Source organism: Pan paniscus, chromosome 15 (assembly GCF_029289425.2).
Source record: "Pan paniscus chromosome 15, NHGRI_mPanPan1-v2.0_pri, whole genome shotgun sequence".
NCBI lineage: Eukaryota > Metazoa > Chordata > Mammalia > Primates > Hominidae > Pan > Pan paniscus.
Window position 1 is genome coordinate 64,234,279 of NC_073264.2, and position 9,595 is coordinate 64,243,873.

Here is a 9,595-nt window from a genome sequence, read left to right on the forward strand (position 1 = left end):
AGATCTGATTTTCTAAGAAGGCATCACTTTGGGAAAATGTGCTCTAATAAAATTGTTGCTTCCCTGTTCCCACCCCATATAGCCCTGGAGAATACAGAAGGGGTAGTTCTCTGAAGAAGAAAAAAATGAATTTATTACCAGAAAAAATGAGAATACATATGGGATGGCCAAAATGATGTCCATTATACTTACTATTTGCCCTCAGGTCAGAAGTTCTGAGTTTGCACTAATGGGAAACTGAGCATGTCCCTCTCCCATAATGGTAATTCATTCTGAGACATCACTCCCCACACTGCTCAAGTAGTGCCACATCACTTTCTGCATATACCAGGTGACTGCAACTTCACTTCACAGAAACAACTAAATAGGAAGGCAGGAAAAGGAGCATGAGCCAGTATTTCATCCTGAGATACACAATCCTTTGTGTAAAACCTTGAAGGGAAGTAAAAAAAGAAAGAGTCCTGGATGAAGAAGATGCTGTGGATTATAATTTTTCATGCACCACAATGAATTACAGAGTCAGAGGCAGTAGAAGTACAATACGATCCTACCTCCACAAGGCAGTGCCACACCACATGAATGCCCACCAGACCGTAGAATTAAATTGGGAGTACTTCATGCCAAAAACAAGAGGATGGTGACATATTTGTCAGGTATACAGAAACAAAAATAAAGCCAGGGACACATACCAATTACAGGCAAAGACTTAAGCAGCAAAAAGACAGAAATCTGTGTTGACAAAACAAAGCACCATAAATTTGTATAAGCCAACTATATAAAGCAAAAACTATGATGAACAAGAAGAAGAACTAGTTAGATTATTTTAGATTGACAAAAACAAAAATAAAATTACTACACATCAAAACTGATCAGTAATATAACATTCATATAATAGAGTATTATTTTAGTCAATTACTCCATTAAGGACAGATTTTAAACTTTCCCAGGAAAGATTTTAAAATCAATTCTCTCTCCCTCTTTTTATTATCCCAGTCAGGTCTTTGTCCTATTGTATTCTTTATTTTTTTCTTCACTGATCTCTAGGCTACATTCTACTTGACATCTATACAATTATTTACTTAGTATATTTTATTGATCTATTGTTTTGACTCAAATACATTTATTTTAAAGAAGAACTGGTGGATAAGAAAATATAAACCAAGAGCAAAAGATAGAAAGGCCCATGCCCCGGGTCCACAACCACCAGCTTTGCTGGGATCCTGTCCCAGGGTCTTTGGATAGCCCCGCCTGAAGTGCCCATGACGGGCTACATGTTTGGTAAGGGGATCTATTTCGCTGACATGGCCTCCAAGAGTGCCAACTACTGCCATACATCTCAGGGAGGCCCAACAGGCTTAATCCTGTTGGGAGAAGTTGCCCTTGGAAAATGTATGAACTGAAGCACGCTTCACATATCAGCAAGTTACCCAAGGGCAAGCACAGTGTCAAAGGTTTGGGCAAAACTACCCCTGACCCTTCAGCTAGTATTACTCTGGATGGTGCAGAGGTTCCTCTTGGGACTGGGATTTCATCTGGTGTGAATGACACTTGTCTACTATATAATGAGTACATTGTCTATGATATTGCTCAGGTAAATCTGAAGTATCTGCTGAAACTGAAATTCAATTTTAAGACCTCCTTGTGGTAATTGGGAGAGGTGGCCAAGTCACTCCCGATGGCTCTGGTATAAATTCAGCCGAAGCGCTTCTGCACCAACTCACCTGGCCGGCTAAGTTGCTGATGGGTAGTACCTGTACTAAACCTCCTAAGAAAGGATTTTACAGAAACATATCAAAAGGTTTTCTCCAACTTTTCAAGTCCCTTGTTTTGTGTTGTGTTTGTGGGGAGGGGTTGTTTTGGGGTTGTTTTTGTTTTGTCTTGCCAGGTAGATAAAACTGACATAGAGAAAAGGCTGGAGAGAGATTCCATCTGCATAGACTAGTCCTGTGGAAAAAAAAAAAAACAAGCTCCGTTAGAATGTCTGCCTTACTGGTTTCCCCAGGGAAAGAAAAATATGTTTCCACCCTTTTTTCTAAGTGTTCATCTTTAGTTTTGATTTTGGAAAGTTGTTAAGCATTCATTTTTAGTTAAAAATAAAAACTAATTTCATACCATTAAAAAAAAAAAAGAAAGAAAAGAAAGGCCTGTGCCCCTGGAGTGAGAGGGCAGGGATGAGAAACAGCAAAGGAGGCAGGGGTGAGGCATGTGTTCATTTGGAGCACTGCCATAACAAAGTACCATAGACAGGTGTCTTCAACAACAGAAATATTATTGTCCCACAGTTCTGGAAGCCAAAAATCCAGAACCATGGTGTTGGCAGGGTTCATTCTTTCCTTGGGCTATGAGGAAAGATCTGTTCCCGGCCTCTCTCCTTGCCTTGTGGAGGGCTGTCTTTCCCCGTGTGTGTTCATATCACCTTCTTTCTGCATGTGTCTCTCTCTCCATGTCCAAATTTCCCCTAAGATCTTATAAAGACACCAATCATATTGCATTAGGGCCCACCCTCATGACCTCATTTTAAACTGATTACAGACCTTATTGCCAAATAAGGTCATGTTCTGCAATACTAGATGTTAGGATTCCAACATCTCTTTTTGGGAGGCTTGGGTCAGAATTTATAGGGAGACACAATCTGACCCATAACAGAAAGAATAGGTCTTTTGGAGAATAGACAAGAATAGAATTGGCATTGCCTGCTGCCCACTGGGTGAGGTCTCTATCTCTTTAATCAGCCCCTTATAATCACCACACTCGAGGAGACGCTTTCCTGCATGTTTTTTGAATTATCACCCCTCTACTCACACCACCCACCTCTCTCCTGACATAACTCAACCAGACCTACATTTTTCTATCTTCTATTGAATTTCTAGTCACTTAATACACAAAATATTCATTTCTTTCTAACAAAACCAAAGCAAAGTCATCACCCGTGGGTGCAAGAATGGTATAAACCCCTTCACATCCAGCCCATCAATAGCCCCAATTTGTATAAATGAAGCCAGTAAGTCCCTCCCAGACTCTAAGACCAACCTTTGTCGTACACAAGGAAAATAGGTCTAGCCTCAACCATTACTTCTGGTGCCACCCTGAGAGAAAACTTCATTTTGTCAGCAATCAATGTCCTGCCTTGAGACCCAGGTTCCCTATGACTGAACCCCTACCCTGTATCCTTTTTATTCTTTAATAAGTTCCTAATTGATGGTCCAGCACCTTATCACTAGATTCTTGTTTGTCCCTTTAAGAGAAGGAGTTACGGCCGGGCATGGTGGCTCACACCTGTAATCCCAGCACTTTGGGAGGCCGACAGGGGTGGATCACCTGAGGTCAGGAGTATGAGACAAGCCTGGCCAACATTGTGAAACCCCATCTCTACCAAAAATACAATAATTAGCTGAGTGAGGTGGCAGTTACTTGTAATCCCAGCTACTCGGGAGGCTGAAGCAGGAGAATCACTTGAACCTGGGAGGCGGAGTTTGCAGTGAGCCAAGATGGCCCATTGCACTCCAGCCAAGGTAACAGTGCAAGACTCCATCTAAAAAAAAAAAAAAAAATTGTAACTCCTTCTCTTTTTTGCTTTTTTTTTTTTTTTGAGACGGAGTCTCTCTCTGTCACCCAGGATGGAGTGCAGTGGCAAGTTACAATTTTTTAAATCTCTGCCTGCTATCTCAATCTAGACAAAAAATTATATTCTAGCCCTTAGACTTCATTCTCCTTAGAACTGGCTCATTGATGTAGTTGCCAAAGCTTTATACTATTAAACACCCGTCCCCTTGAAATTCCACCAATTGTTGGTCCTGTCCCCACTTGGATATTGTGGCACCTCCACGTAGAAGGTATACAACAAATGGTTGTTGTTTTTTGAATAGACAGTAATTGATACTGGGTCTTGAATATTTGTTAATGTCACTTCTTCCTCACCAGACCAAGAACCAATAACCCAAAGGACATCTTCCTTCAGACTCACATCATTGACTATCTTTCTCTGGAAAGTCTTACTTTGCTCCCATGTACAAATCCCTGACCTTTATTGGAATGACAAGTCTCTCCAGACTCAAATTCAGGACTGGGATTCATATCAAGTCTTGTCAGTCCTGGTTAGGTACTGGTCCCTCATGTTCATTATGGTTCCATTTTATGAAGCAATAGAAATTGCTAAGTTCTAAAATAAAGAAATGATCACACATCCTCCAAGTAACTTTAATAATTCCTCTTCAAGTACATCATGTTCTAAGATCACAGATTCGCTCCAATAAAGTAAAAGAAGAGTGTGCAGTAAAGGTTGAATTCAGGCCTGATTGATCAAGTCCTACACATTCTAAATAGAGGCCCTTCCTTGACAAGCTCCTAGGAGACAACCTCTGAACCCCTGAAATATCCTGCCTAATAAGAGTGTTTTTATACTTCTGAGACCTTGGGCCAGGTTGTATCAGTTTGACCAAATGGTTTTTAACAATGTGACTTGTGGTGAATGCCTGTTTTCCTATGCCTGAGGTCTTGGGCCATGCTGGATTTGTTTGATCTCTTGGGAGCTGGACGCTAAGTAGTTAATGTCAGTCCTATGGGTGCTGCATAACCGTGAGCCCACCTGAATCACTGTGAAGCTAAAAATGCTGGACACCAAGGCTCAGGTAAGCTCCTCTGGTTGACATCGCTTTCCATGTGTTGTCACACATTGTTGCTGAGAGAACTAAGTGCATCCCTGTGACTCCGCTGGGAAAGGACACCTGGAATCTTGTGCCTGATTTCTCCTTTATCTCCTGATTTTATGGGAAGTACACATGGAAGTGATGTCAACCAGGCGAGCTTACCTGAGCCTTGGTGTCCAGCATTTCTTGGGTGTTTGTTTGTTTGTTTGTTTGTTTTTTGAGACAGTCTCTGTTGCCCAGGCTGGAGTGCAGTGGCACCATCTCGGCTCACTGCAACCTCTGCCTCCTGGGTTCAAGCAATTCTCCTGTCTCAGCCTTCCAAATAGCTGGGACTACAGGCACAAACCACTAAACCTGGCTAATTTTTTTTTTTTGTATTTTTAGTTGAGACAGGGCTTCGTCATGTTGGCCAGGCTGGTCTCGAACTCCTGACCTCAGGTCATCTGCCAACCTCACCCCACCCCACCCCCCCCCGCAAAGTGCTGAGATTACAGGCATGAGCAACACACCCAGCCAGTGCCCACCATTTCTATCTTTATAATGTTTGAGGTCAGCTCATAGTTATGCAGCACCCATATGACTGATACTAACTACTTAGAGTCTGACCCCTAAGAGATTAAACTGATCCAGCGTGGTCCAAAACCTGAGGCACAGGAAAACAGGCATTCACCACAAGCCACATTGTTAACATAAACCATCTGGTCAAACTGGTAAAAGGTGAATACCTTTTACCTTTGCTGGGATTAATCTGTATCTTTTCACTGTCATAAATAACAACTGTAAGCATAACAGCTTTTCTGTGTCCCAAAAGTCCTTCTAGAAAATCATCAAGTCTGAAGGTTGGCCCTGGGAACCTCTGGCTGAAAGCCACTTTGAATTAATGTCAAAATGCGCAAAAAATCCAATTATTTTAGTATTTTTGTACCATAGATTTTTGGTACTTAGAACACTTAGACTTTTGTATAGATCTAAACTCACTGCCTTGGTTTTCACCTTTACATCAAATCCTCAAAACAAATCAACTGTCTCTAGACAAATTTTAAATGCCTGAATGCATTGACCAAAAATTCAACCTCTATAGATTTAGCAAAAGAAAGTGCTAACACATATTCACATGGATATGTGTAGAAGGATATTCATTTCTGTATTACTTGTAAAATACCCGAGGCAACTTATATGTCCTTCAACACAGATATGTAACAATACATAGTGGAATATCCTTACTATGGAACATTGTGTAACTGAGAACATATAAGGAGTGCAATCAGGAAAGATTATGGGGGGGATAAAAGACAAGTATGCAGAACACAGCTCATTTTTGTAAAAACAAAATAAAATCCTAATTATTTCAGTTGCATACACATAGAAAAAGAGCCTGGAACCTCACCAATCTGATGCCAGTGGGTACCAGAGAGCAAGGAAATAAAATTGGAATAAGAAGACATTTATTCAGTGATATTTAAATATTTTTTAACCAACACATCTTATTTTTGTAATTTTCACAGATTTTAAAATAGCAAACATCTCAATTTTTAACCACTTTGCCTTTATATACAATGCCAAGACCACTTGGTACTAGTCAGCAAAATCCAGTGATGTTAGAACAAGTATTGCACGTAGCTCCACCTCTCCCTCTGGGGAAATCTCACCTGAGCTGTGCTCCTGGATTAGCAGATGTGGTCTGGCTCACCCGCTGTGAGAATGGGTGGCTGGAGAGGAGCTGGCAGACATCCTGCAAAAGAACGAGGCTCCTTGATGAGTGCTTTTGTGACCTTACTGTAACTAGTCATAAAGATCTTTGAAAATTAAGGATACATGCCCTCGTTTCCCTTGGTCATTGATATGGTTTGGATTGGTGTCCCCACCCAAATCTCATGTCAAATTGTAATCCCCAGTTTGAAGGTAGGGCCTGATGGTAGGTGACTAGATCATAGGAATGGTTTCTTATGGATGGTTTGGCACCATCCCTTTGGTGCTGTTCTCATGTTAGTGAGTTCTCAGGAAATCTGGTGGTTTAAAAATGTATGGCACCTCCTCCCTCTCTCTTTCTCTTGATCCTAGCTCCTGCCATGTAAGATGACTGCTTCCCCCTTGCCTTCTGCCATGACTGGAAGCTTCCTGAGGCTCCCCAAAAGCAGAAGCTGCTATGCTTCCTGAACAGCCTGCAGAACTATGAGCCAATTAAACCAGTTTTTTAAATAAATGACTCAGTTTCAGGTATTTCTTGTAACAATGTGAGAATGACCTAATACAGTCATGGAACATCATAAGTAGGAATTCCTCCCACGAGTCCTTTCTTTATACCCTGCGGGTCTGTGGGAGTCCCCACTACTGAAGAGCAGCCTGAGTACTGAGTGTGGGTTGTGAACACTATGGGGTGATAAAGAGTCCCTTTCCTATGTTCCTGCTCAGCCACTGGGTGACGTGACCTTGTGCAAATCCACCCCACTCTAAATCTGTTCTCTTTACCTGTAACAGAAGGATTATGTACAGATCACCTCTAATATCATTTACAGAACTACAATTCTAAGGTATCATCACAGAAAGTTAGCTACACTTTCCTTTGCCTGGACACAGCTTCTTCCCCTCTGTATAGCTATGACTTCCAACCAAATACTCTTGTCGTTCCCACCAAAATAAGGAAAGGGTAGGTTCCTTTGAAAAGAAACAGAATGATTCTGTTGGGAAAGGATCATAACCCATCACAAAAGTCCTCATCTAACATGAAAATACAGAAATATGTTAAATACTGTTACATCTTTAAAATAAAGCTGCCCACTTCATTTTAGTTGTATTACAGAATTCTAATTCTGACACTGCAATTTATGTCTTTTGATGTCTATCAAGAAGATATATTAAAACTCTGGTTAATGAAAAGCAAATGTTTTATATTTATATGACCTCTTTAATCTTTTGCATGAAAAAGGAGGGAACATTAATCTCTGACAAAAGAAGAAGCCTCCGTGTGGAGAGAATAAGGAATAGGTCCCAATGTTAACAGAAATGTTAATTAAAAGAGCTAGTGATCATATTCAATTTCTAGGACCAATTTCTAGATATTCCTAGCATTTATTTTTGTCTCAATTTGAAGTCCCATCAAAAGAAGAAAAACACTCATTTATGGTCTTCATTTTCAGAACAAACTGAGTCTCATTATAAAATGTTCACATTTTTGTACTGCAATTCATCCACTCACAAGAAGGCCAAAGGCAAAAGATTAATGGATCACAAACGAGGGCTGCTCTGCATGGCAGAATGATCATCCCCCTCCACCCTGGCATAACACAACATGACCTAGCACCCAGCTCTTCTACAACAAATTGCAACACCCATACTGGACCACTAATACTGTTTTCAAAAAGCTTAATGTTGTGAATTCTTGCATCCTAAAATTCAACATGCATACTGTTTCAATTTATAAATTGTATTAAATTTATAAATGTATACATACTGTTTCAATTACAAACCCCTGAAGATAAGGGTCATGAGAAAATGTTGGCAAAATCTGCTCTGTAGCACTGCATAGCAATTAGTATCAACAATGCTTATGGTGTTTTTGAAGCAGCTTTTGTGTTTCAAATTGTTTACTGAAGGAGTTAATTTTATGTTGAACACCAATAACGTTCGGGGAAAAAATAACCTTGAAAACTATTTATATAGCAACTATTAATAAAAATAGCAGTATCACCAGGTGATGTTTTATAAAGCTATAATTAGCTGGTGAGCACATTTATGGAACAGCTGTGATGTAACAGACCCTGTTAAAATCTGAGATAGGTACAAAATATATAGATGACAGACTTTTTCTTGAAGAAATGTTCCATCTACACGGAGCCCAGCGCATGAGAGATAACACTGTAATTTGGTAAGAAAAGGTAAGAAATAGTCTGAAATCAAATTGAGAATGCAAATAGAATGTAAATGCTGAGATTCTATCCAAAGAGGTGTGAACCAACCCAGAAAGTGTTAAGCACATATGGCTAAATACTTAGAGTAGCATGGTTAGGAGGGAGATGAGACTGACAAAAACATTGTACGGCATAGGGAAAATAGCAAGGATCTCAAGCTTGAAGAAATCTTAAACGACAACAGGAATTTCAGATAGAGATAGGAATAAGTAACTTTTTGGTAAAGAAAACCTCTCAACAAAGAAAAGCCCAGGATCTGATGGCTTCATTGGTAAATCCTACCAAATATTTTAAGAAGAATTAATACCAATTCTTCTCAAACTCTCCCAAAATATTGAAGATAAGGGAACATTCCAAACTCATTCTACAAGACCAACATTACCCTGACACCAAACAAGACAATATAAGAACAGAAAATTATAGGCCAATATCCCCAATGAGCACAGATGTAAAAGTCCTAAACAAAATACTAGCAAGCGAAATTCAAAAGGACATTAAAAGAATCATATATGCAATCAAGTAAAATGTATTCCTGGGATATAAGGATGGTATAATATACACAAATCAGTAAATGTGATACATCACATTAAGAGAATGAAGGACAAAAAACATATGATCACCTCAATAAATGCAGAAATAGTGCTTGATGAAATTCCATGATAAAAATTCTCAACAAATTAGATATTGAAAGAATAAATGTACCTCAACTTAATAAAGTCCATATATGACAAGCCCACAGCTAACATCATAGTCAATAGTGAAAAGCTAAAAACCTTTTTCTGTAAGATCAAGAACAAGACAAGGATGCCTATTCACACGACTTCTATTCAACATAGTACTGGAGGTTTTAGGCAGAGTAATTGGGTAAAAAAAATAAATGAAAGACATCCAAGTTGGAAAAGAAGAAGTAAAACTGCCTCTATTTGCAGATGACATGATCTTATATAGAGAAAACCCTAAAGATTTCACCCAAAAAATTGTTAAATCTAATAAATTCAGTAAAGTTGCAGGATACAAAATCAACATACAAAAACCCAGTAG

The 9,595-nt window shown here is 39.5% G+C and overlaps 1 long non-coding RNA gene across 1 annotated transcript; it reads right to left on the minus strand.

The window, feature by feature from the left end:
- Nucleotides 1-466: 466 nt before the first annotated feature.
- Nucleotides 467-6,379, minus strand: LOC134728970 (uncharacterized). Its single transcript, XR_010109812.1, has 2 exons — nucleotides 6,296-6,379; nucleotides 467-1,944 (listed from the first exon to the last, which is right to left on the minus strand). It is a non-coding gene; the product is annotated as an uncharacterized LOC134728970 (long non-coding RNA).
- Nucleotides 6,380-9,595: the final 3,216 nt, after the last annotated feature.